At 53.6% G+C, this 22,318-nt stretch overlaps 1 long non-coding RNA gene across 1 annotated transcript; it reads left to right on the top strand.

Annotated features, from left to right (window-relative positions):
• Positions 1-1,806: 1,806 nt before the first annotated feature.
• LOC113601459 (uncharacterized) lies at positions 1,807-20,382 on the top strand. The gene is made up of 3 exons (XR_008299711.1): positions 1,807-3,513; positions 17,657-17,908; positions 18,595-20,382. It is a non-coding gene; the product is annotated as an uncharacterized LOC113601459 (long non-coding RNA).
• The last annotated feature ends 1,936 nt before the right edge of the window (positions 20,383-22,318 follow it).

A 22,318-nucleotide genomic window follows, 5' to 3' on the forward strand; every position in this document is an offset into this window, starting at 1 on the left:
CCCCCCCAGTGGGCCTGGAACTGAGAGCCTTCGGATCCACGGGCCCACCCTCCCCCGGTCACCGATACCACGGGACAGGGGAGTTAGAGGCCTAGAAGTGTCGATTCCGGCCCAAGCTGTGTACGCATTTTCGGTTTGGCCAGATTTACACTTCCATCGACGAGGATGAGCGTCCCATCTCCGAAAACCCGCTAGCCCTGGGACCGCTGTGGTCTGGGCAGTTTCCAGTCTGGCCCGAGGTCGCCACCTCGGGGACAGCCTGGCAAGGCATCACGGGACCACAGAGCCACAGTGATGCGGCAGAGACACAGAGACGGGGAGTGGGCTCCAGGGCTGAGAGACGTCTCAGGGACCCCGGGGGGAGGGGCAGGAGCCACAGCGGCAGCCGGTTCCTCAGTGACCCTCAGGCCCTGCCTGGTATTCGTCTCCCAGGACATTTGATAGAATGAATGCCGGCCTTTTGGCCGGGACATTATCAGCCAGCTTTTCCCTCTGCAGCCCCGGGGCTGGCTGGGACGCCCGCCTCGGCCCCTTTGGGCGGAGGGGGTGCCTGTGGAGACAGCCCGTTGTGTGGCCTCCTCAGCAGGTCTGGCTCTGACCTCAGAGAGCCGGCAACTCGTGGAAACAGCCAGATGCCATTCTGAGCCAAGCCCAGCGGGGCTGCTGCCGGGCCAACCCAGGTCATCCATCCGAGTGACCACAAAACAACGAAGCCCATCTTCCCCTGCACCATTACTGGCCTAGAGAAGGTTCCAGAAGAGAGGCTGCAAACCTGTTTCCAGTGAAAGTGGCACCGCCGGGTGAGGAGACAGCCTCCAGGGGGACAAGGCAACTCGCTGGGAAAGATGGACATTCAGCACACTGCTGAGGACATTCACGTGCCTGGTCTCATCATCTGCCTGAAAGGGTTCGGGCCACAACCACCAAGCTCAGCCATGTCCGTGGCTTTGCAGACGCTGTTCCCTGTGCTCTTCCTGCTGTCTCCATCCCACCTGGCCCTCTGGGGCCCTTTGCTCCCTCCTATGGTCACCGAGCCACGGGCCCCATCGTGCCCCAGCTTTTGTCGCCTCATCCCCACCCCAGCACCCAGATTGCGAGCCTCTAGAGGTCACTGGTCACGTCTTTCCATTTCTGTGTCTCTTTAGCCCCAAGTAGTCGTGCAAGCTGGCAGGGATTCAGGAGGACGAAGAGGGATGTTTGCAACAGCGCCCCCCCCCCCTTGCCTCTGAGTCCTGGGCCGGCCACAGGGCTGGGGTTTTGCACCTCAGTTTCCTGATCTATAAAAAGAGGCATGGGGATGGCAGGTGCCAAAGGCCCCTCCAATTCTGTTGTTTGTGGGTTTTCTCATGGAGGAAGCTGGAGGGTGGGAGAGGCCGGGGAGGCCCAGAGAGCCCCCCACTCTGTTCCCCTCATGCAGTGAAGGGGCAGCTTCGTCCACAGCGGCCAGGGCCGTTCCCGGGCTCCACGGTGTCCCAGGGAAGGCAGCAGAGGTGGGCAGGAGGGCATGGGAGGACAGGCTTTCACTGACCATCCAGCCCAGCAAAGCTAGAAACCGTCAAAAAGTAAAAATTCCATTTGTAAACAAGATCGAATTATTTGATTGTGAAACCAGTGTCCGTGGAATTTAAAATAATTTAATATGAAACAATATCATTTGAAATGCTGGCCAGCCAAGGACCTGGGGGCAGTCGGGGTGGGGGGGGGGGGGCTGGCCTCCTGTGGCCAGACACGTGGAACCCAGCCTCCGGGGATAACAACGAGCCACCGGTCAACAGGCAAGGTTGAGAGTCCAGTGCGTGGCAAGCCCCGACCGGGCCCGAGGCCACCAGCCTGGGCCTCCCGTCCTCCCGGAGTTCACAGTGACGGGCATGCAAGACGCCAGCGATTTCCAAAGCAGTGCCGGAGAGCAGGGTGGGTGTGGCTAGGTGGCACACGGTCGGAGCCAAAAGGGAGGCCCAGGTGGCCCTCCCTGGGCCCCAGTTGGCATCGCCAGGCAGGCTCCAGGCCGTCCCCGTATTGTGGTGAGGAACTGAGGACAACATCCTCCAAGCACGGACAGCAGGAGAGGGGTGTTCAGACTAGAAATGATGACCACTTGTGACCCCAGCTCTGCGTGACCTGGGGCCAGCAAGCTGCTCCCAAGCCTCTGTTTTGTCATCTGTGGAATGGGAACAATCCCGGCCCCCACTCCCCGGTGGCAGCGAGGATCAGATATCATTCCTGTGTGTTCCCCTGAAAGCTGGCGTGCCCGACGGATGGGGGCACTCCACAGAGAAGGTGTGATGTGGCTGGCACTGTCGATGGACGCCCGCAGAGGTGAGGCGGATGGGAACCAGGTGCCCCGGATGCCTCTGTGGGCTGTGCACCCGGCTGACTCTGGACCCCAGCTGCGGCAGCCGCTGGCACTTTGCGGGAGGCTGGAGCGGGCAGGGCCCCGCAGATCCCGGAACAGCAGCGCCCCGCTTCCCTGCATCCCGCCTCGATGTAAACACGGTTGGGAACATTTCAGGACCGCGACAGCAAGAAAAACAAACCCGCGGAACCCAGACAACGAGCGCAAATGCTAACTTTCATGTCACATCCAGAAACCACGTGTTCATCGGGCCACCTGCGGGCTTGCGGCTCAGCGGGGAGGTGCAGGGTTGTTGTGTTTAGAAACCAAGCTAGGGGCACAGCTGCGGGCGCCACCTCCCTCCGTCCTCCCAGACACGGCCCTTGAGGCCGCCTGGACGTCGGTGTGGGGATGGGCACCCATGCCTCTGGCTTTTAAGTCGCCTGGGAGTCAGTGGAGCGGAGGGGGAGGGTCCTGTCACTGCGGGCCCCACCTTGGGCACCTCTCCGTGCTCAGCGGGGCCTGGCAAAGGCCTGAGGTCACCTGGCCAGTGAGTGGCAGACTTAGAACTCACGCCAGGACCCCCGACTCCCCAGACCCACTCTCTTCCCGCTACCCCCGGCTGACTGGCCACCGTCCTACTCAGGCAAACCGACTACCTATGGGCTTGGGGAGGGCTCCAGATCCCTCCTACCCTTTGAGACAGCGATGCTGAGAAGTGTTATTTTTATTCGTCCCCAAGCCTTGCCAGATTACATTGTCAAGGCCAGCACTTTGGAGATATTCCCTTGGTTTCGCAATTCACGCAGTGACTAACACATGTTACATTTTGAAAACCTCTCTTGGTAAAAATTTAAGCTGACTTGTAAATACATAAAAGTCTCGATGTTAATGGGGTGCATGATTTCTCGGTGGCTGTTTTGTAATCCCAAGATTCCAAAGGGATGTGGAATTCTATAAAAATGGAGAACGAGAACCCTCCCAGAGCCGCCCTTTGGAACCATCACTACGGGCAGCGGAACAGCCCTTACATCTGTCCGTCGTTACAGAAGTTACAAAATCACTTCCCGTTTCCTGCCCCAGGCAGGGCAGGACACTTCCGGGGGGTGGTCCGAGCAGGGAGAGCAGAGAAGCCCGGAGCGGAGGATCGGGGTCCCTCCACGGGGCAGGAGCGCACGCAGGTAAGTAGGGTGCGGGGCACCGCTTAGCTGAGCTGCCGAGATGTCAAGTCTCGCCGAGCAGGACTCCATCCCGGCCTCACACCCCTCTGCAGCCTGGGCCACCCACACCCACGCTGTGCCCGTCACACCCACAGCCCCTGCTCCCACGTCCCGGCTCCCTCACTCTGCACCCAGCTCAGCTGATTGCACCAGACCGGTCCCCACCCGGGACAGTCCGCGCCTAGGCTGGATGGGCGGCTCTCTGTCCGAGCATCCGAACTAGGACGTGAAACGGCGGTGGGGCAGTTGGCACTGGGACAACGTGATCTTCCTGCCTGTGCCGGGACTATGGGGCACGCTGGCTTTGGCGTGGGAAGGTGACGGGGAGAGGAGGAAGAGAGGAGAAAAGTCGAGAATGGTGAGGGAGAGGCCGCCCGCCATGACAGGCTCCGTAAGGAGTGGGCCCAGGGCTGCCCTGGTGATGACGGGCTCAGCTCGGTGCCCAGAGCGTGGGCAGTGCCTCCCAGCCCCACCAGCACCTCCGTCGCACCCCCAATTTATTGCTCTAGAGGATAACGTTTATCAGCGTACAGTTACCCCGCTTCTCATTTCGTTCCCCTGTTCCGTGTCGGTCTCCGCGCTGGACTGTAGACTCCGTGCCTTAAGTGGCCTGTCTGGCTGGCTCCCTGCCATATCAGCAGAGCCCAGCCCAGTGTCTGGGCATAGCGGGCACTTCATGATCACTTGTTGAATTCAGGCACCTCTGAGAGAACCGGGGAGCCGGCCTCCTCCACCGCACCCCCATGGGTCGGTTTCACCCCGTCGAGAAGTCCAACCAGACACAAGAGCGGCTTCGCTCCTTCCGTGACCTCAGACAGGCAATATGGGGGTGGGGGAGGCGACTCCCTAATCAGCAGAACGCTTACCTGGGCCGTGCAAGGGCCAGGAAGCGGCCGCGAAAGTCGAGACACGTTTATGATGCAATAAACTCCAGGATGAACACTGGTCTTCTTCCAAGTTCGGGGCCATTCTGTCTGGGTTCCTCCGGGGCCCTCCCCACGTCCCACCCCACCCCCCACCCCCCAAGCTGCCTGCCAAGCCCGGGGATTCAGGCCATCAAGACACCGTGTCCTTGATGCTGTGGACCGCCCCCCCAGCCCAGGTCCTCGTGGCCAGCATTCCGGTGACCTGGGTGTTTGCAACCCCATAAGCTAAAAAGCGTGTCCAGCCAAAGATAAAACGTCGAGAGGGTGCTTTCTGAAGAAACGTTCAAAGCCGTGGAAGAACTCAGTTCGGGAGGTGCCAAACAGGCTTCTTTTTTGCGCTACCTAAGTGGGCTGGATGCAGTCCCAGCTCTCGAGACACACACGTGGGCGGGAAAAGGGGTAGGGGACAGACCCTGAGATGGTCACCGTGCGGTGCGATTGGGACACGTCACAAAAATGGCAGTGTGCCCCAGGCCCAGGACGGGAAGACCGGCTGTAAATGGGGGATCATCGAGGGGTCCCCAAAGGAAGGAAATTTCCATTGTCTCTTGTCATTTTAACTCGGCATCTCTAGAATACCTGTTATATTACAGCCGGCTGGGTCCTTAATGGAATTACTCAGCCTTCGGTAATAACGAGCCTGTCTAGGTCATGTGGGGAAGCGCTTTTAAGTTATTCTTTTTTATTATGGCAACGACTCACAACGCTTGAAAAGACATTTTCCTTAATTCAATTACCAAGTGAGCTAAATGCATTTGCTGGAGATAATTAAGAATCTTTATAAATATAAAACAATTATCCCATCAAAATACAGTGCTCGGTGTTATTATTCAAGCTGGCTTTTCCATCAAGCGCCCTCCTTTCAAAGCCCAAAGCGCTGCAGGCCTGCCTTTGCTAATCCTCCCAGGGGAAGCTGCCGGTGTCCAGGCCGCGTCGTCCTTCGAGCCTTTCACCACGACGCGGGCGTTGGCCCCCCGTCTACGTCACCCTCTGGACCACGAACTGGACCGCGGCCGAAGCTCCGCCCGGCAGAGCAGGTTATCGAAAAACGATATGGACCAGACAAGACAACCATGCAGAGTTCGTTGCCCAGCTCAGATGCTGGAACGGAGAGAGAACATCGGTGGGAAAACCAGGGAAATCCAAATCCAGTCTGGAGTCAAGTTAACAATGGACCGATGTCGGCTGGTTGGTAATGGCATCGTGCTGCAGTAACACACAGTGTTAGCCACAGGGAAACTGGCCGGGGGGTGCATGGGAACTCCGTACTGTCTCTGCAACTTCTCCATAAATCTGAAATTGTTCTACGATGGACAGTTCATTCAAAAAAACCAAGACCGCGGTGCGACCGACTGCATAAGCAGAAGGGCGGATCACTACTGCTCGGTACTTCCCATCTTTAGAAGCCTGTCTTGGGCGCCCCCCCGCCCCCAACTACAGGCAGGAACAGCAATGTTACGTCATGCGTGGGGGCTGGGAAAAGGGGAGCGCCCTTCAATGGAGTTGTGTTTGATGTCAGGTGCCCCAGACGCACCAGTCACACGCCCTTCCTAGACCGCCCGAGGACCTGGGCGGGCTCTGGGGGAGCCAGGCCGAGTTAAAATCCCTCCGAGCTGCGTTGTGACTTTCGTGGCCACACCATAATAATATCCATATTTAAAATTTTCTTTGGGGCGCCTGGGCGACTCAGCGTCCGACTTCAGCTCAGGTCACGATCTCATGGTCCGTGAGTTCGGGCCCCACGTCGGGCTCTGTGCTGACAGCTCGGAGCCTGGAGCCTGCTTCTTTGGATTCTGTGTCTTCCTTTTTCTCTGCCCCTTCCCCACTCACGTTCTGCCTCTCTGTCTCTGTCTCTCTCAAAAATAAACATTTAAAAAAATAATAAATAAAAATAATATAAAATTTTTTTCTTTTATAAACCTTCAAATACTTCGCCATGTTTCAGCTTTAAGCAAAATCCAATAGATGTGCACGAGCCCCTAAGAGAATGGTGTTGGGACAGACATTCTCACGCCGTGCCCGCCGCACCTAATGGAGAAGCAGGGTCCCCAGGCCGCACTTCCGAGCTAAGTGACCTGAAACAACTCACTTAACCAGAGCACCTTCGATCCCTCGTGTGGGCACCGGGGGTAATGAGGGCTGCTGTGCGGGCTTTGATGAGGACGGCCTGAGTTCATGGGTGTGACAGCGCTAACGCGAGCCCGGCCCCCAGCAGGAGATCGATAAGGAAAAGCCGGCTTCTGTGAAACATCCTAGCCGTCTGAGCAAGACAACAGTATTTCCATCTTCTAAACGTTCCCAAGAGAGCCTCGGCAGGAGTCTGCCAACATGACCTCTTGATTACCCTCCGCAAGTGCTCTCGTTACCTGAAACTGGAAGTACTTGAAAGGCATCCGGCCCCCACCACCTCGCCCTGAGCGCTCTGCACCCCCTGGCCCCCCACTTACCACCTGAGGCGTGCTCGCTGGGTGTCCCCGGACGGCCGCCTCCCGGCCCTTTCTGGATCTCATTCTCCTAGCCGGGGGCTCAGGTTCCCTCACTGCACTAAACACAAGGGAGGGTGTTTACGAACGGGATCTGACCCAAGTCCAGGCTCAACCCAGAATTTCCCTGTTTGCTTTTGCTTCTCCTGGGTGCACTGGCGGGACGGCCCGGGGACTCGAGCCATCGCGATGACAGTCTCGGTGTGGGCGTCAGGGCTGACCTCCCAGTCCTCCGGGCCGCTTCTGCTGAGGGCTCAGACAGGCTTGTCATGTTAGGTAACTGCCAGGGCTGAGCCTGCAGGAGAGACTCCGTCCCTGGCGCTCCTGCGAGTGTTTTCCCGGTTTGTTTAGCTTGGGAAGTTAGGCAAGAGCAGGTAGAAAAACTCTGGGTCAAACACGAGCCGTTGCAAGAAACTGACTCACGCTTTACCAACAGCATTATTCATCCTCTTTCCTCTAGCGGGCTATTCACGTATTCATTTATTCGGCAAATATTTATGGAGCGGCCAACATGTGTCTCTGGGTCCACTCACACCCCAACCTCACATCCTTACAGACCCGGTCAAAGGTTGCCCCCTCCGGGAAGCCCGCACCGGAACTCTTTGCCAGACACCATCCCTCTCCGTCCCAAGGAAGGTCAGCGGAAGGAGCTGGCCGTGGGGGTCAGACGGGCCGGCTGAGAAGCAAGGCTCCAGGACCCCCCCATGTGTGTCCCCGGGCAGGTTACTGAAGCTTTCTGCCTCTTCCCTCATCTATAACGTAATATGAATACTTACCTCCTACAATGAATGCCTGGGGATGCTACATAAAAGGCAGTAAACGTCGTTTGCAAAATGCAACTTAGCTTGTGGAAAGAAAGAGCCTGGGTGGCTCAGTCCGTTAAGCCCCCAACTTCAGCTCAGGTCGTGATCTCACCGTTCGTGAGTTCGAGCCCCGTGTCGGGCTCTGCGTTGACAGCTCAGAGCTAGTTCCCCCCCTCCCCGATTCCTCCCTTCAGACACAGATGAATAGGTTCCCTGCCCCTTCTTAATTAGCCTGTCCTTGTGACTGGTTCTGGCCAAAAGGTGCTGAGAAAGAGAGATGTGAGCCGCTTCTAGACTAAAGCAATCAACAGCCCATGCCAGACTCTCCAGGGCCGTCTCTCCTCCCAGTCCCTTGGTGCCCATGGATGCCGTGCACCCAGATAGCAGAGCTGTGTTGAGATTGAGGAAACCTGGATCATTGAGTTACTCTGTGGCAGACAGTTGCCTGGAGAGTTGCTCAGATTCCCTGCAAACTTCGTAAGAGCTTCAAGAACAAGAAATAAGTCTCTGTTAGGTTGAACCAGTAAGAGGGACTATTTGTTACTGAAGCAGAACATAGGCTACCCCGACTGATACACCTGGCAAAAAGAGATAGCAAGCAGGGTAACAAGGTAACTTGTTCATCACTATTGGGGCCTAGGCGGAGAAAACTAATCTCTTCTGAGAATTCATATCCACAGTCCTTACTTCACAAGAGTTGGGGAGGGGGGGGTTGGATTTACACCATCTTTGTGATCCAGGAAATCCCAAACTGTAAAACAACTTAAAGGTATTTCTGATAAGGTCCAGTTAGTGGAAACAAACTCAAATCCCCCTCAACCTGACCTCATAGGATTCCCACAAATACCGACCCATTGAACAGGAAATCACAATCCCAAGTTAGAACCCCCAAATTCAACAAATAAATGCAATTACTGAGTAGGAAACTTAAATAAACTTTTTCTTAGCGTTTCAAGAACTGAAATCAAGAAACCGAACAATGGGCAGTTAGCAAAGTACTTTCAAAAAAGACCAAATAAACTTGAAAAAGAACCAAAACAACTGGCTATGAAAATCTTATTAATAATATTAAGCCCTCAGGGCGCCTGGGTGGCTTAGTCAGTTAAGTGTCTGATTTCGGCTCAGGTCATGATCTCACGGTTCATGGGTTCGGGCCCCACGTCAGGCTCTGTGCTGACAGCTCGGAGCCTGGAGCCTGCTTTGGATTCTGTGTCTCCTTCTCTTTCTACCCTTCCCCCACTTGTGCTCTGTCTCTCCCTGTCTCTCAAAACTAAATAAATGTTTTTTAAAAAAGTATTAAAGAAAAGAAAAGAGCATGCAGAAAGAAGATCTCAGGTATGTGTGTGGTGGGAGAGGTTGGGGCAGAGTGTAGTAGCTACTAAAATGTGAGGGAAGGTCTCACTGAGAGGGTGAAAGCTGGGCAAAGACTTGAAGTAAGGGAGGGAGTGAGCGGAACAGAGTATGGAGGGAGAGCAAGCCAGGCAGGGGGAACAACTAGCAGATTAGTCATTTGCGTATCTTCTTCCGTGGAGTAGCTGCCCAAAGCTTTTTCTGATGAGGCACTGTTTGTCTTATCCTAGAGTTGCAAAAATGTTCTTATTTATTCTGATAAAGTCCTTTATCATGTGGGTGTATTGCAAACCTGTGCTCGCAGGCTGTGGTTCATCTGTTCATTTTCTTAACAGGTCCCTTGAAATACAGATGCTGTTCATTTTGATGACCACCATTTGGCCAAGTTTTACTTTTATGTTTTTGGTTGTTTGGGTCTTATTAAGAAACCTTCGCCTACCCCAAGGTCACAAATATTTTTCCTAGTTTTTCTAGAAGTTTTATATTTTTTGGCCTTTATGTTTAGGGCTGTGATCCCTTTCAAGTTAATTTTTGTGTATGATGTGAGGTAGGGGTTGAGGTTTATATTTTTTATATATGGATATCCCACTGTTGCACCAACATTTGTTTTAAAGATTTTGCTTTTCCCAATGATTTACCTTGGCCCTTCTTTAAAAAATTAATTGGTCATATATACATGGATCCATTTCTGGGTTCTCTATTCTATTCCATTGATCTAGATATCTATCCTTAGGTCAATATCATACTATTGCTTTAAAATAGGTCTTAAAATTCAATAGTCTAAATCCTCCCACTTTGTTCTTTTTTGAAAATTGCTTTGGCTATTCTAGGTCTTTTGCATTTCCATTTAAATTTTAGGATCACCTTGTCAATTTCTACAAAAAAGACAGGCTGTAATTGTAATTGGGATTATGTTGAATCTATAGCTCATTGAAGACAGGACTGAGGGGCACCTGGGTGGCTCAGTCAGTTGAGTGTCAGACTCTTGATTTCAGCTCAGGTCATGATCCCAGGGTCATGGGATCAAGCCCTGCATTGGGCTCTGTGCTGAGCATGAAGCCTACTTAGGATTCTCTCTCTTTCCCCCACCTCTGCCCCTCTCCCCTGCTCTCTCTCGCTCAAATTTAAAAAAAAAAAAAAGGACAGAATTTGAAATCTAATAATATTGAGTCTTTGGATGCATGAACATGGTATATCTCTTTATTTCTTTGTGCCACATTTAATCTCTCCCAGGATTGCTTTATAAATTTTGGCATACAGTCTTGTATATATTTTGTGAAGTAAATCCCTAGGCATTTCATACATTTTATTCTATTGTAAATGGTATTATTTTTAAGCTTTTTAATTTTGAGATAATTTTAAAATATCAGAAGAGTTGCTAAAAGAGTACAGCGAGTTGCCATATAACCTTCACTCACCTTCCCTTAATGTTAATACCTAAATCATGGTACAATTTTGAAAACTGAGACATTAACATTGGTATGATACTCTTTACTAAACTACAGACTTTGTTTAGATTTTACCAATTTTTCCACTAGTGTTCTTTTTGACTCCAAGATCCCACATCATATTTAGTTGACACATCTCCTTAGTCTCCTACAATCTGTGACAGTTGTTCAGTATTCCTGTCTTTCATCACTTGACACTTTTGAAGAGTAATGGTTAGGTGTTTTGTAGACTGCCCCTCAAGCTAGCTTTGTCTGATGTTTCCCCATGATTATGTGAGGTTAAGCATTATCAAGAAGAACATCACTGGGGTGATATGCATCATAGTAGGTAGTTCATAATCACTTGGAGATTCCTGCATGGTATTATACTATTTTTTCTTTTCATTAGTAAGTTTGGGGTGGGAGACACTTTGAGACTAAGCAAATACTCTGTTTCTTCTTAAACTTTTGCCCGCTAATTTTGACATCCTCTAGTGCATCTTGCCTCCATTACTTCTGTGGAATTATAACGGTGATTTTTCTGTTACCCTCATTCCTTTGACAGTTAGCTGGAATTCTCTAAGTTGTTGCTCCCTTTCTCCCATGTATGTGGTTATCCCATTATTAATTTTATCAGCATGGACTAACAGACATTTACTTTATTCTTTGAATTATACTTCAGAATTGCCATTGTTTATTCCACTGCTTAAATTGTTCTAGCTTTGGCCATTGGAAGCTCTCTCAGACTGGCTCCAATAGCTTTTCAACATTCACCCATCCTTTTGCTTTTTACATGATTATATAATGTCATCATATGATGCCATTCATATGATTGGCATTTGATTATATGATTCATTTGGAGTAAAGTACTTTTTAATTTTGATTACCCAATGTTCTTTGCTAGTTTGTAGTATATATATAGTCTGTATACTATATATATTCACATGTATATGCTACATATAAATACGCAATTGACTTTTGTATATTAAAAATGGGTTTCTTTTATTTTTTGAGAGAGAGAGAGAGAGAGAGAGAGAGAGAGAGAGAGAAAGAGAGAGAGAGAGCACATGCTCAAGTGGGGCAGAGGGAAGGAAAGAGAGAATCCCAAGCAGTCCCCACTCCCAGCACAGAGCTTGATCCCACAACCCTGAGATCATGACCTGGGCTGAAACCAAGAGTGGGGCACTTGATCAACTGAGCCACCCAGGTGCCCCTAAAATGGGTTTCTTGTAGGCAACATATAGTTGGGCCTTGTTTTTGTATCCAGTGTCACAATCTCTGCCTTTTATTGGAGTATTTAGACCTTTATGGTTTAGACGTTTACCTAATACAATTATCAGCATCGCTGGGTTTAATTCTAGCATATTTGTATCTGTTTTCTATTTGTCCCATCGGTTCCTTTTTCCCTTTCTTCTTCCTTCTTTGGGATTAATTTTCATTCTATCTTCCCCACTAATATCTAATAAACTATATCTCTTTGTTCTAATTTTTAGGATTTGCTCCAGGATTCAAAATATGCATATTTAACTTCTCAGAGTCTAGTTCCAAATGTTACACAAGGTCACGTGTGACACAAGTATCCTGAAGCAACATGCTTCATTCCAACTCTCCTGTCCATTGTGCTATGGTTGCCATAGATCATACTTTTCTCTCTTTTTTTTAATGTTTATTTATCTTTGAGAGAGAGAGAGACAGAGCGTGAGCGGGGAAGGGAAGAGAGAGGGAGACAGAATCCAAAGCAGGCTCCAGGCTCCCAGCTGTCAGCACAGAGCCCGACACGGGGCTCGAACCCACAAACCTGGAGATCATGACCTGAGCCGAAGTTGGATGTTTAACCGACTGAGCCACCCAGGAGCCCCACTTCTACTTCTCAATATGCAAAATGTTACCTTGTTGATATTCGGTATTAAGTAGGCAATTGTCTCTTAAGGAAATTAAAAGTTGAAAACTATTTTAATAAGTTTTTTAAATACATATAGCAGAATAATGTGAAAGATTTCATGGACAATAGCAATTTATGCCCCATATATGTTTTCATATGTTTATGTTTAATACACAAAATGTGTAGAAGGATCCACACCAAACATTATTTCCTTTGGGGAACAGGTCAGAAGGGTTTATTTTTATTAAGGTTCTATTTGTATTTGGATGGAATGAGAATATATGACACCTATAATGTCAATATATTTAATCAAGTTTTTATTTTATTTTTAATAACATTTATGAGCCACCAGAATGCCACAAACATAACTGCAAACAATTACTCTTAAAGTGGGCTTTTGTTTGTTAAAAAAAAATTTTTTTTTACATTTACCTATGTATGTTCCAATTCCATTTCCAATACTCTTCACCACTTTTTGTAAATCCAGCTTTCCACCTGACATCATTTTCTTTCTTCTTGAAGAACTTTCTTTCACATTTCTTGTAGTGCCATTCTGTTGGTGTCTTAAAAACGATATTGCCTTCATTTCTGAAAGATATTTTTGCAGAGTAATAGAAGTCTAGATTAACGGCTTCTTTCACTATTTTAAAGACGTCACCCCGTTGACTCCTGGCTTGCATTGTTTCCAAAAAGAATACCGCTGTCATTTTTGTATTGTCCCCTCTGCATGTCTCATTCTTCTCTGGCTGCTTTTGGGATTTTCTCTCCAACTCTGCTTTCTGAAAATTCACCGTGATGTGTGTTGGTGTGGCTCTCTTTGTATTTATCCTACTTGGGACTTATTGAACCTGTCGGATTTGCAGAGTTAGAGTTCCCGTCAAATTTGGACGTGGTGTCTCAGCTGGGCCTCCTGGAAAGAGCACTTCTGTCATTGAGTAGAAGAGCCAACCGGTATGTTTTACCGAGCTGGATAACCACGCTGCTCAGAATGCTGTCCAGGAGCCTGAACAGGTGGTTAAGGCTCAGTGTTAATGGTGCTGTGGTTGGGATGGAGTCGGGTGAGACTCTGTGAGGTCCTCTCCATTACTTGGAGAGTTAGGACAGCATTGCCACTGCCTCTGGGCACAGTTGTGGTGATGGCTACGCCACACGGTGGCCCGGATGCAGGAAGCAACACGAGTCCTTTGGAAAAGAGGTGCGGTTTGAGCTTGGGGAACGGGCGTCTCAATCAGACCCATCTTCCCTGGATGCTGTGGACACACCACGGCCACACGGGCAGGAGAAAGCTCAGCACGTAGGAGGAAGAGTCTGCATTGTCTCTGGGGTCTCCCTCCCCATGGAAGCTAGATCTGTTGGTGCACACAAGCGCCTCCCTGACAAGCTAGCATTGCCAAGCACTTGGCTTCTCCCAGTCACCTCGGTGTCCATTCCCAATACTACATTTGCTGCTGCCCATTTCCCTCTCCCAAGCGGCCCAAATATGGAACTCAACCCCTTGTCTTTCCATAAGAAACCACATATGGACGGCCCGTGTCTGAGCGCAGTCTCTACCGAAGGTTGGAGGGGAGGGGCTCTTCCATCATGGCCATGAGGACACCAGGACTCAGACCTTCCTCGGCCCTTCCCGTCCCCCTTCCTGTCAGACCCCCGGAACCCTGCACTCTCTTCCTTGCCTGGAGTTCCCCCGCCTTGAGGGTCACCCTCCCCTCCAAGGGACTTACCCAAGAATTTTCCTCCCCAAAGACACAGAGCTGGAAGGCAGGTGAGCAAAGAGGTACTCCCCCCAGGTGCAGAATTGAAGGAGGCACCAAAAATTCCGTGATGAAGACAAGCCACCTTTCGTGTGATATTTTTAAAGTCGAACGTGACGCAAATACAACCCAACCACCAAACAATAAGCCGCCCGATTCAAAAACGGGCAAAGGACTTGAACAGACAGTGCTGCAAAGAAGTTACAGAAATGACCGAACAGCCCCTGAAAAGATGCTCAGCCTCATTAGTTGTCAGGGAAAGTGCAAAGCAAAGTCAGTAAGATACCACTGCACAACCACTGGGATGGATAGAAGAAAACAGTCACTTAAAAATGGAGAATAACAAATGTTGGTGAGGATGTGGAGAAACCAGAAGCCACTACACCACCGGTGGGCATTCAAAATGGTGCAAAGCGTGGTTCCTTTAAAAACTAAACATAAAGGGGCGCCTGTGTGGTTGAGCCAGTGAGCGCCTGACTCTTGGTTTCAGCACAGGTCATGATCTCGTGGTTCATGGGATCAAGTCCCGAGGTGGAATTCTCTCTCTCTCCCTCTCTCTCTGGCCCTCCCCTGCTCATGCTCTCTGTCTCTCTCTCTCAAAATAAATAATTTTTTAAAAATAATTAAACATAGAATTGTCCTATAATCCAGGAGTTCCACTTCTGAGGATATACTCAAAATAATTGAGGGGGGAAAAAAAGAAACCTTAAATACCCATATTCACAGCAGCACTATTCACAAGAGACAAAGTGCAAATCAATCCAAGCTTCCCTCAGGCAGATGAATGGATACACGAGATGGAATATTATGCAGTCATAAAAAGGAGGGAGTTCCGACACCTGCTACACATGGATGAGCCTGGAGGACGTCATGCTGAGTGACACGGGCAGTCACAAAAGAACATCGTGTGACTCTATTCACACAAGGTGTCTAGAGTACGCAAGTTCGTGAAGACGGAAAGCAGCATGGGGGGGCCAGGGTCCGGGGAGGGGCAAAGGGGAGTTAGTGTTTTGAAAAATGTAAAAGTTCTGGGGATGGATGGTGGCAGTGCTTGTACAATACTGCAAATGTACTTGGGGCGCCCGGGTGGCTCAGTCGGTTGAGCGTCCGACTTCGGCTCAGGTCATGATCTCGCAGTTTGTGGGTTCGAGCCCCACGTCGGGCTCTGTGCGGACAGCTCAGAGCCTGGAGCCTGCTTCAGATTCTGTGTCTCCCTCTCTCTCTGCCCCTTTCCCGCTCACTCTGTTTCTCTCTCTCTCTCTCTCTCTCTCTCTCTCTCTCTCTCAAAAATAAATAAACATTAGGGGCGCCTGGGTGGCTCAGTCGATTGAGTGTCCAACTTCGGCTCAGGTCATGATCTCATGGCTCGTGGGTTCGAGCCCCTTGTCAGGCTCTGTGTGGACAGCTCGGAGCCTGGAGCCTGTTTCAGATTCTGTGTCTCCCCCTCTCTCCGCCCCTCCTCCACTTGTGCTCTTTCTCTCGATCAAACAAAAATAAATACATAATCATTAAAATTTCTTTAAGGAAATATTAATATATTTTACCACAATTAAAAACAAAGTAACAAACACACCAACGGCCTGCGCTCTGGGTTCCTGGCTCTCCGCGGTAGCCACGCGGGGCGAGCATCCAGGAGGGGCTTCCTCCTCCTCTGCCCTCTCAGCTCTGTGGACCAAAGTCCCCATTTCATCTGGCCACGGGCCACTGCTTGTAAAACAACAAAGGTAAATATTTTCTACCTTGACTCGGTAGAGTAGAAACAGAAGAGATCCAGTTCGATTTTTAGAGTCACTGTGTTTTGTTCCCCGAACTTGTTTCCTAACCTTTATATTGTCAATGCTCCTTGATCCAGAAGGCACACAGGGGACCACTCCCCAAGCCTCCTCCGTGGCACGCCCTGGTCGCCAATCGGCCGGGATTGAGAGCCGCCCGCCTCGGGCCTGCTGTGACAGTGAGCTTCCTGCTCGACGTCCTCACGATGCAGGCGCAGTCTCGGGCTGAATGTGCCTAAGTCACACAGCTGAGCAACGCTGCACGAGCCCAGAGCATCCAGATGACTTTGCCGAAGGACACACGGCTGGCCGGAACTTTGGCTTTGGGCTCTGGCCCCTCCCCCACCACCCCTCCACCCACCAGACATGTCCTTGTGCGTCTTTTTTTTTTAATTTTCTTCATGTTTATTCATTTTTGAGAGACAGAGCGTGAGCGGGGGAGGGGTGGAGAGAGAGGGAGACGCCGAATCCGAAGCAGGTTCCAGCTTTCAGCACAGAGCCCGACGTGGGGCTCAAACCCGCAGATCGGGAGATCCTGACCCGAGCCAAAGTCGGACGCCCAATCGGCTGAACCCCCCGGGGGCCCCAAGTCCTTGTGCCTCTTAACAACAGCCTCGGATCTAGCTCAAGCCCATCTCCCTGCAAGGCTCCCCAGCACCACAACCGCCAATGCACACAAGCAGGAGGCCAGGGCCTCAGCCGGTGCAGGCCGGCCTGGGCTCTCGGGGCCTGTCTCCTCCTGCACCTGAGGCTGGGGGCCCTCCCGGCGGGGCAGAACCCCCCCGATAAGGAGGCTTGTGTGGCCCGAGATGCCCGTGCCGAGCCTGGGGTGGCACCGGGGGCAGCGCACATTCCTGAGCCCGGCCTTCGCAGTGTCGGCCCTCCTTTCCCACAAGGCCCCGCGTCTCTGCTTGGTATGCGACAGGGGTCCCTGCCAGGGTCCCGCTGCCTTCCCAGGCCATTCAAGTCAACTCCAGCAAAGGCTTTTTGTTGTTATTACCACCCTCCGCCATTAGCAGGGACAGTTTTTGTCTTCCCAAATGGGAAAGTATCTTTTACTTTTCTCTTTTGACATTGACTATTTGGCCCAAAGCAGGGACCAATTAAACTAATTAATCCCTAGGCATCTTGCCGACCGAGAGACCAGGCTCTTGTTCCAGAGGGAGCAAGCGGGCTCTCATATCGTGTGGCTCTGACCTTTGGGCCGGTCGGCAACCCGGAGACCCCAGGCTCTAGCCCGCCCCCCACCCCAGGCCTCTGGGGATTCACATCCTGAGGCTTCCCGCCCCCCCCAACCCCGACCTGCCCACACAGGGGGCATCAGGCCCCCCTGGGGGGCTCCCTCATGGAGCCAGACTGCAGCTCCCAGGGGGACCGCTTTCTGCTTCCATATGCAATTAGCACTTTCTCTTAGAGGGGGAATGCAGAACCCCAAATTCAGAAACAGCCCCATCAGCTGAAAGGAGGGGCTCTCAAGGTGGGGCTCGGAGGTCCTTGGGGGCCTCTGGCGGGGGCAGGGGGGGGCGCCCAGCTCCTGCTGGCCCTTCAGGGCCGCCCAGCTCCTGCTGAACCGGTCCCTCGTCAGATGCATTTTCTTCACGGACAACAGCAGAATGTCTTTGGCTCTCTGGCAAGGAGCAGCTGTCCACGCTGTTTATTCAGATACCATTCTGGCAATATTCACAAGGTTGTTTTTTCTCTTCCCCGCAGGCTCTGAAACCATCCATAGGGCAGTTGGACGCGCTGTCTACACATGGCTCTCCCGAGTGGCATCTTCCAAGAGCCCTTTGCCGCTCCGGGCCCCTCCCCCGCCGCCTCCCACCCCTGCGAACGGGCCTGTTTCTGCGAGCACTGAAGACGGGAAACACGCGATCTTGAATGTGTCTCTTTCACGCTCACACGTTTTTTTCGTTGTGCATCTTGGCTGATCCATGATTTAAGATCCCCAGCAACTGTTTCCAGGTCGGTTTTCAAAGTGTTTTTGCACCTTTGACCCCCCCCCCACCCCTGCCACCCCCCCACCCCACTCCTCCCAGCCCTCACTCACCCCGCCCTGAGAAAAAAGACAACCAGAGGGCACTGGCCAGGGGCGCGAAGCACGTCTCTGAAAGCATTTATTTTTTCAGTAAAAGTTTCATGGTTTTGCCTCTGGTTTCCCCTTGCTGCTTGGAGCCCTAGACTTGCAGACCCAAGATTTGTTCCGCGGCCTTGCACACACGGGTACATCCTGACAAGCACCGGGTTCCAGAACTTTGCACAACACTGTGACCACAAGCACTCAGGATATGTGAGGCCGTGTCTCCCCGTTGTCTCCCGACACCCAGTCGTTTCCTGGCCCAGAGGCACCACCAGGGGTCCGCACCCTGCCCCCGTTCGGTGTCTCTCCCTCCAGACTAAGTACAGACCCCACACAGGGTGCTCGGGCCCCCAGCCCTCCCAGCCGGCCTCACCCTACAGCCCCCCACATGCTGGTCTGAGGGGCCGCTGGCCATCTAGCAAACAGCCCACATCCCCCTCGTGGCCCTCGCTCTGCCCATGTCCCCGCCTGCTGCGGTCCCCCCCCCCCCACCGCCCCCACACTCCTGCCCTCGTGCCTGAGTCTCCTATGTTGCGGGAACAAATCACACAAACTTCATGGCTCCAAACAGCACAAATTTATGACTAGACGGTGCTGGAAGTCAGGCGTCCAAAGTGGCCTCGCTGGGCTAGAACCAAGATGTCGCAGAGCCAGCTCCTTCTGGAGGCTCTAGCGGGAGCATCCGTTTCCCGGCCACGGCCAGCTTCTGGAGGCGCCCGCATCCCTCGCTCCCAGCGCCATTCTCCGTCTTTGAGTCGTAGCATTACGACCTCCGCTTCCCTCATCATCACATCTCCTTTTCCCTGACTCTGAGCCCCTCCTCACCTACATCCCTCCTTCCCTTATGAGCACCCTCGAGGTCACGATGGTCCACCCGGGGCAATCCGTCCCTGTCTCATCCGAGTCGCCCCAGGGCCTGTACTCAGCCGAGCACAGGACACGCACCTGCTCACAGCTCACAGGCCGTTGGCTCCCGGGTCCCGCCGGACTTCCCAAAGCGACGTATGAAGTCGCAGGACACAAGTATCCGCCCCAGGTCACAGGTGGAAAGCTGAGGCGTGTGCAGCAGGGAAGGGGTGCACAGGGGCCCTGCGGGGCCTGTGGCCGCTGGTGGTGAACCCGCGGCACACAGCGGGCATCTGGGCCTCGAGGCAAACGGCCACAAGTACGCGAGGACGGGTCGAGAATCCCTCCCGCGGTACGGGTCCACGGCGCAGGCACTTTGGGGTTTGGAACAGAGGGTCTCGTTTCTCCCCCAGACTCACCTCTTCCCCATGGGGCTGCCCGAGGGAAGAGCACGGGACAAAGGGGCAGACAGACCCGGGCAATGCACGCGTGCGCACACGCACGTGGGCGGCTGAACATCCCGAGCCTCAGATCCCACCTCACTATGGACTATGAGCGGGTTGACGTGTGCACGTTCCAAGCCCTGGGCCTCGGAGAAAGGGGCAGAGCATGACTTCTCTGCTTGGCCCTGGCTGGAATGCAGACGGGATGGAGGGAGCTGCCGCAGCCATCTGAGACCATGAGCTCAGAGTTTCTTGTGGAGGACAGAGCAGCGGGCTCCCCGGCGTCTAGGCTTCTGACGTCCCGGTGGCTCCACATCCAGAACCGCCTGTGTTTGGACTGAAGTGGGAGAAAGAAAGAAACGTCCATCATGTTTAAGCCACTCTCTGGGGGCATCTTTGTTCTAGCAGCAAGCATGAACAGCATCCCGACTGATACAGATTCGGGCACACAGAAGGGACGGGCGCTGCTCTTGTAGCTAAATCCCCCTCGGTCTGGCCTCCGTGGTCCAGGACACAGGTGTTGTGAGCTGGAAAGCTGTCGCCAGCCCCCCACCCCCACCCCGCCGTGCTGTGATCTTGCCCTAAAAGTGCTCCCTCAGACGCATAGAAGGCAGACCACATCGCGATGGCCCCTGGAACTCTTAGGACTGGCTTGAGAGACTCATAATGTTGGGGTGGGTGGGGAGGGTGCTTCCTGACTTTGGGAACTGATCTGGGAGAGTCACCAGATGGCTTTGGAGACACAGTCTCGGTGGAAGAGAAGAGGTTGGTCCCAGGAGGCATCCCCAGCAGGACAGGGGGGCCGGCCCTGGGGCCGCGATCTGAATGGAGTGCTGTCCCCCTGGCCAAGCCTGTTGATTCCGGGGACAGCAAGGCAGTAGCTCTTGAATGAGCAAGATAAGTCAACAGCAAGATGGGCCTGGAAAGAAGAGACCAACTTCGTGAGAATAAAAAGCCAGGTCTGGACAAGATCTCTAGGTGGGGTTACATGCAACATGGCACTAACCGGTTGTAAATAGACCAGCAGTTGACTAGTTTTAGAAGGAATTGTATTTCCAAATAAACCCCAAGCCTGGCTTTCAAAAGCCTGTTGTTTTTCGTAACCCGCCCCCAAAGAAATTCCTGGACGCCCCAGGAATGTGGACGGAACCAGAAATGAGTTAGGAAGGCTGAGCACATGCCGGGCTTCTTCAGGTGTGGGCTGAGGGCGGACGGTGGGGCAGGTGCCCGCTCCGGGAAGACAGAGCCAGGACGGCGGGGACAGCAGGCGAGGTGGTCCAAGCGAGCAGACAGACGCAGGGGGGCCCAAAGGGCTGGCTGACGCAGGGCCGCGGCGAGGCTGGTCCTGGGCGAGCGGCTGCCCCACGGTGCACCCTCCTCTCTGCCAAAGGCAGGTCTTTACGGCAGTCTGTCCCTGCACCGCCGTGAACTTGCCCTTTTCATGACGGTCCATGGTTCCCCGTTCGTTGAGGGGTCACAGCAGCCTCGAAGTGCATCACACACAGATCCTGGATGTGGCTGGACACAGAGCCTGGAAGGGACCGCAAGGCCACGCCCACTGGAAGGGGCCGAGTGCGCTCAGAGCACAAAAGGGAGAGTCTGTGCGGGAATCACGGGCCCCAAAGGGCCGGACTGTGGCCTAGATTGTTAGCGGTCCCCCAGTCCACCTGCCCTTTCTTTCTGTCCAGGCAGAGCCCTTCAAGTTCGAGCTCTGCATAGGGCAGCCCACCGAAGAGGATGCCCCCTGCCTCCCTCACTGCAGCCCGTGGCCGTGTGACCAATGGGCCGTGAGCAAAACGCGCATGTGCGGCTTCCTGCGGAAAGGGCCCCATGGCCCGCTCTCCTCTACTGTCTTCCCCTGGCTGCCCGGGGCATCTGCGGCTCCGGGCACCAGCTTCCTGAGCGGCAAGGTAGAAGGTACCGGAGGACAGCGGGATGGGAATAGGAGCAGCCGGTGCCCCGGCCACCGGGAGCTGCCGCGTGAGCCCTGCGTGGCTTGTGACGCGGGAGAGGTTCCGCTCACTGGGCCGCGGGGACCTTTGTCACGGCTGCCGGCCCTGGGGTCCGGCTGACACAGCCGAGGGCCTGCGTGCGGGCTGGGGAGGGGGAGGGAGGCCTCGCCACGTCTTCGTGCAGCAGTGCTGGCCTCGGTCGCCCCTCCGGAAAGGGCCATGTCGTCGGTTGCTGCGGCAACAGTGCAGCAGGTGCGCGACCCGTGGCCGCGCACACCCGAAGTTGCTGCTGCTCTAGCTCCTGACGATGTGCTTTGTCCGGGAGGCACTGGACTCGCTGTGTGTCCTCGGGTGACTTAGTCATCCGTGCCTCTGTGCCGTCGTCTGTGAAAATGGGGGCTGCGGTCCCCGCTGCCTCCCCGGGGCGCTGGGCTCCGGTGAGACGACGCAGGTAAGGCAGGGCGCTCCGCCGGCTCTCAGCGACGTCACCTTACGGCCTTCTGACCCTGTGCTCGGAGTCCAGGACCCCGAGGAGAAGGCAGGCGCGGTGTGGGACGCCCGGAGCGGCCCGGGCACATGGCACCCGTGGCGGGGACAACATGGGCTGCGTGGGGTCAGCTAGAGGGTGGGAGGAGGGTGGCAGAGGGGACGGGGACGGTGTCCCCGTCCCCTCGTTGCACACGGATCCTCCCGCCCTGGGCCGCTCCCCAGCAGGGTCCCGGCTGGACTGCGGGCTTTGGAGGAGCCGGGACGGCATCCGAGTCATCTCTCCCTCCTCCGGGGTCTTCGCCCCTTCGGCAGCCCCCTCACCTGCCTCCTGCCAGCAGCGCGGCAAGGGGAGCTTGTCAGCCCCGTGCCGAGAGCCCTCCGGTGTCTCTACACCACATGGCAGGTGCCTGGTAAACGTTGGGTGGACGGAGGCCCGACACACAGTAGGTGCCTAGTCTGTGTCTGAGGATGAACATCACGGGCGCTCAATAAATGCTGCGAGGGCCCGGCGCACAGTAGGTGCTTTAACTTTGGCCAAATCAGCCCTTGGTCTCGGGCCCGAGTG

Source organism: Acinonyx jubatus, chromosome B3 (assembly GCF_027475565.1).
Source record: "Acinonyx jubatus isolate Ajub_Pintada_27869175 chromosome B3, VMU_Ajub_asm_v1.0, whole genome shotgun sequence".
Taxonomy (NCBI): Eukaryota; Metazoa; Chordata; class Mammalia; order Carnivora; family Felidae; genus Acinonyx; species Acinonyx jubatus.